Source organism: Fundulus heteroclitus, chromosome 6 (assembly GCF_011125445.2).
Source record: "Fundulus heteroclitus isolate FHET01 chromosome 6, MU-UCD_Fhet_4.1, whole genome shotgun sequence".
NCBI classification, from domain to species: domain Eukaryota; kingdom Metazoa; phylum Chordata; class Actinopteri; order Cyprinodontiformes; family Fundulidae; genus Fundulus; species Fundulus heteroclitus.
The window spans coordinates 7450599-7456598 of record NC_046366.1 but is presented as its reverse complement, the minus strand read 5'-3'; positions in this window follow the sequence as shown (position 1 = coordinate 7456598).

Here is a 6000-nt window from a genome sequence, read left to right as displayed (position 1 = left end):
CCTCAGGAGGAACCCCAAGGCGTTCGCAGGCCAGCCGGGAGACATAGTCCCTCCAGCGTGTCCTGGGTCTTCCCCTGGGTCTCCTCCCGGAGGGAGGCGTCCAGGAGGCATCCTGACCAGATGCCCGAGCCACCTCAACTGGCTCCTCTCGACGTGGAGGAGCAGCGGCTCTACTCTGAGTCCTCCCCGGATGACTGAGCTCCTCACCCTATCTCTAAGGGAGAGCCCAGACACACTACGGAGAAAACTCATTTCAGCCGCTTGTATCCGGGATCTCGTTCTTTCGGTCACGACCCAAAGCTCGTGACCATAGATGAGGGTAGGAACGTAGATCGACCGGTAAATCGAGAGCTTCGCCTTTTGGCTCAGCTCTCTCTTCACCACAACAGATCGGTACAGCCATAATGACACTAATAACTCGAAGGTAGTGCCAAAAGACGAAGAAGAGAAGGAATTTCTCTGGGAAAACAGGAAATCAGAAATCATGTCACATTCAATGTGAAACAAGAAATCCAATGCTGTGAGGCTGCAGACTCTCAATACCATAGTAATGAGATGTTGAAGCTTCGATGCACTACTGGTCTGTGCTCCCTCATAGTTCAAGAATGCAAAGTGAAATCAAACATATGTACTATACCATTTTTGTAAGCATTTTTTTCCAAATATCGTTTGCCTTTACAGTTATGGTTAGGGTTAGAGCTGATGCGGGTCAGCAGACACATTTAGGGCGGCAGAGACCCAGAGAAGGCATGAGAGTGGGAAGGTCTGAGAGCAGACTTTGTAGTCATATCCCTCTAGAAACTTTAGTTTTTCCTTGTTTTCTTGAAATAGACAAAATTATAAACAAACCAGCACGTTGCTGCTCCATGCCAGAACCTTAAACCTTTGATGTAAACAGTGAGGCGAAGCTGACCCCTTAAAAAAAAGAACTCAAACATGGAGACAAACGGTCAGGCTAGGGTTGGGATACAGAGGGTTTCTACTTTCACTTCACATTAAGATGGTCCTGTGATTAAATCCCTGTCAAGGTTTTTCCTGGGTGGAGTTTAGGTTTTCTCTCCCTCAGGTTTCTTCCTGATATCGACCATGACCTTTTGTTTCCAACGTACCGTATCCCCCTTTTTCAACTGTTTGTTCTCTGCTGCCACGCAGTCGAGGGACAACATCTATATGTTAGTGTGCGGCTCGGCACGCACTGATGACTCCATGAACTATAGCTGGTCTTAATTAAAGTTTTTTTTTTTTTTTCCCTCCAGTAAAGTCGGCGATGACTTTCTGCAAGTGATATTTCTCCAGAGACGTGCAAATTCGCTGCCTGAAAGGTCACCAAAGTGCAGCTCGCCGATTGACAGGGAATGAGAGAGAGAGAGAGCAGGGTCAAACGCCTCTGGCCGCCCGCCAATGGAGATTTATGTGGCAGAGGGAATATGAAGCGGGATACCTGAGATCTAAAGTCAGTCACGTGGAAAATGTTACCCCTGCTTCCTCGCTCCTGTTTTTTTTTCTTCTTTTTTCTGCCCTATTCTTCATGCTTCCACCTTCTGCTGTTACATCAATTACTGACCCCCCTTTGGAGGGTCTTTGAGATTTCATCTCCATCATATTTTACACGAAAACATTACCACTTGGCTGACAGAGTTAGCGGCTCGTGTCATTTTTAAGGCCTGCTCGTTGCCTCGCTGGCAAAAAGGCAGCGGCCTCCTCGTCGTGTTGCGTAAGGAGATAAAGAGCCTCTCCGATGACATGCGGCCGTGCCGTCCGAAAAACAGCTGCCAGAGCCAGGTGAGCATCTGGCGACCGTCAGAGCATGCTTGTGATGTTTGATGTAGTCGGTGTTTGGGCTCTGTCAGCACAGCATTCGTCTTGCCCCCCCCCCCCCCCCCCCCCTTTCCCATGTGGCTCCTTAAGAGACATATGGAGGCAATTTGTAGAAATTCTTTTGCAGAAAGAAAAAAAAGACGTATGTATGCATGCCTTGGGAATTTAGGGTTGGAAATCAATTTGAAAGGTGGGACTGGAGGTACAAGGAACCTGGTTTTATGTGAGGAATGACCTAACTTTGTCTGGAATGCACTATTTTAAAGGAATTATGTGCATTATTGCATGTACTTTCTGCGGTAATCTTAAAGCTTGTTGAGTATGAATATGCTCTGCTGCAAACACTGGTGGCCCAGCGGTCAAATCTGCAAGTGTTTTTTTTTTTTTTTTTGCTTTGGTCAGAACAATTACTTTCAGTGCCTGGCAAGACGATCACATCCTTGGAGGTTTTGTACACTTTGTCAGGCTACGACAACTTCGCTGTATTTTATTGGGGGTACATTGGGAATCTAGAGCCTGTGGTTTTGGACTGAGTTTTATTGCAGCGCTAACCATACAGCCAGAGCTGCAGTGAAATGAATCAGATCAAAGCATATTCATAAGCCGGAGTGTCCCCTGTTGGAGCTCGATCCTAAATCCAATTGAAAATCTGTGGCAAGACTTGAAATTGCTTTTATCTGATGGAGTCCATCCAATCAGTTTGGATTCAGTGGAAGATATCGCAGAGGAAATTGGCTCTGTTATTTTACTGCACATTAAAGCTGCTGAGATTTCGAGGATAAACATCAAACTGGTTTTAATGAACCATCGGACTCGGTATCGGCAACGACAAGGGACGAAAAAAACGAATCTTGACTGGAGTTAACTATTATTGTTATTGCTTTGTTTGTGTAACCCTTCATTTCAAACCTCAGGTACCGACCGATTAGCCTGAATAAGAACTTATCAAGCCCTGAGCTCACTGTGACATCTTTACAACGGGATCACAGCAGCATGAATGTGCTGCGCTGGTTTTACCCGCGTTATTCTTTGCCTTTTCAGCCTGTTCCTTCTGCAGACGTGTGACACAGACACACATGTTGTTGCTTCTTGGATTGTCTGGTCATGGGTTGAAGAAATGAGATTTAGGGTCGCACCAGTCACAGAGATGTTTAGATGACAACATGTAACCAGAGAATAAGTGAGAGCAGTTCAGAGGTCGTTTCAGAGATCTGGTGCATTGGAACCAAGACTTTTTAGAGCTTTCTGATATCACAAATCAAGCAACCATGTTTCACAGCCTTAATTATCACTCCAACAACCCATGTGAGCCTGCATGGCTGATAGAAGGGAACCGATCTAGAAAACATGAAGGATATTGTCGACTTGCGAACAAGTTAACTTTCCTATTTCCTCCATTGGAGTCCAGCTTATCAGACTGCGTGTGTTTATTGGACAGTCCCAGACGGAGACTCCCAGCAAACGCTGCCGTATCTCCATATCTGCTGATGGAGAGAAGTCTGCCGTGCCTTTTTTTCTCTGTTTACGTTGTCCAGACAGACAGAGACGGCAGGAAACGCAGACGCAGAGAAAGACTTACAGCCGGAGCACACAAACTGAAATCACTCCCGGGAGTCAGGGCCCGTGGACAGGGAAGCCACATGTTATGGTTAACCTCAGGGCTTGGAGTGGTTTTAAGGGCGGACATCAGCATTCATAGGGTGAGGATGACCTGGAGGCAGATAAGAGCGAGCGACGTAACATGGGAAAAGGCCTGCTACTGGCCGCTGCAGCTTTCCTGTTTGGGGCCAGCTCACACCAAACGTTTAATAACCACAGACCACGCCAACCAGATTAAAAATGCAGCGCATTAACTATGTTATCGGCCTCTTTGCTGGGGGGGGGGGCCTGCAAAAGGATTGGGCCAAGAAAAGAAAAATTGCCCAAAACCTGGCAGAGCTGAGAGGCCGAAGTCCCCCAGGGAGCCGGCCGTCATCGCCCTGTTGCCTGAATAAGAAGAAGATGCCCAGAGGAGCCGTAATGAGGTCACTTATCAGCCGGGGCATTCAGAGGGTGCGCCACGCTTCCTCTCAGCATCCCTCCATCTGTCAACGGGACGGCCGATGACCTCTGCAGCTAACGCCAGTGAAGCTATGTGGCGTCAGGCGAAGACGGGCTCCGAGCTGACTCATAGAGGACGCATACACAGCCTCTCAAGAGAAAAAAGAAATTCAAAGTCTTATTCTCTTTTAACAACGTTTAAATAAATCAAAAACAACAACAACAACTGTCGTGGTGGTGGTTTTATTACTGAGACAGACCAAAGTACCAGAAAGCAGTCCAAAGTTCTGTGGTGTCTGGCACGGGGATGTTAGCAGTGGATTCTTTAGCGCTCTAATCGTGAGGTGGATTATTCTTGTTTATTACATCCCACAGATGCTCGGTTGGATTGAGAGCTGGGGAGCCTGGAGACCCAGTCAACACCTTCAGCTCATTGCTGTGGTCCTCAAACCTTTCCGGAACCATGTTTTGCTTTGTGGCAGGGGGCCATTATCCTGCTGAAAGCCGCCACAGTCGCCCAGAAATGCCGTTTCCACCCCGAATGGTCTGCAGCTGTGCACTGTTCTATCAAACCAGCGTTCAGTAATTTGAAATATAGCCCCTGTTCTGTTGGATCAGACCAGACAGGTCAGTCTGTGCTCCCTATATGTATCATCACTGCTCTTTGGACAACTGTCCACAGGAGGCGCTGTTTTGGACTTGGACAAGGAAGGACTTGTCCAGCCATGTTACTTTGGCCCTCGCAACAATGTCGCTAAAACAATGACAGCTTTCTGTTTTTCCTTCTCTTGTGGCAGAAGGTTGTGTGGCAGTCTGGTGGTTGTGTTTCTGGTCAGATTGAAAATGAAGCAAACAGTATCACAGTTAAAATAAAAATAAAAAATACGTACAGATTAAAGGTGTCTAACAATGTCCTGAGCTCTGTTCCTGCTGCAGTTCAGAAATAACTGCGGACTACTTCTGCCGGTCATCACGTGTGGATCCAACGAACGATCAAGTCTGCAGATCGGATCATCAGGGCTAGCCTTCTCTCCGTCCAGGTAATGAAGAAGGCATCTAGCCTCACTGCAGACCCCACACATCCTGCACACAAACTGTTTAGACCTTTACCTTCAGGTCGCTGCTACATAGAACAATTTGCTGAAAACCAGGCGCCACAGAGACCGACTGGACGATATAGAAAAAAATGCGATAAAATAGAAATCATATTGACCGATATCGATAATTATCAACAAATTCAAAATATCTATTTTACTTGCAGCACTCATCGTTTTATGCTGTTGCTTGGCGACCAGTTTTTAGACACAGAACACACAAACACTGAATTCAAACTCAGCCCTTTATTCAAGCAACTTTTTACCACAACTGCGAGTATTTAAAAAATTAAAATGTGCTCTCTGAGCTCTTTGAAGGGGGTGGAGCTTGGTGACGGAATGTTCCTCGGTCTGTGTTTGTGATTGGTTAGGAGGATGTGATGACTAATGACTAACTACATGATAGGCTAGAATGTAAAAAAAACTGTCCTATTGAACTTTTCATTGACCCCCTTTTTTTTCTATCAGCGATATATGTCTATTGATCGATGTAAATTATTGAATTATGGTCCAGCCCTAGTTTCTTCCCCCAGATTGTCTCTCAGATGACCACCATGAACACCTCACAGCCCGAGTAGTCGGCCACTCTGCAAAACGTGCATATTTGCACCACCAAAACTCGCACTTGTGTATTTTCATACTGTTCCTTTGATCCTTTATTTCATTTCCTCTAAATTCGATCTATTAATACTGAAGTCGAATTCCTTTTCGGTGAACACATTCTTGGCTCATGAAGCTGATTTGGATAAATCCTGGACAGAGGGCAGGACCTTCTCAGACAAGAAGGCCCTCTTGTCTGCCATTATTGTAGCTGCTGCACCACACCGGGTCCCAGTTTGTGCGTTCCTCCCCTGCATGTTGTGAGGACGCCGGTGGGCAATGATGCTTGCTTCAGGTTCCCCAGAAAGTGTAGTGTTCATGAAGCGGTGAGGCCATCAGATATCTGCACATCAGAGACGTCATAATATCCCCTCTCTGTTCTGTAGCCTCAAGCGACTGCATGATGGGAAAGTATATCAGTAAGGTAACTGAACTGCTAACAGATTGC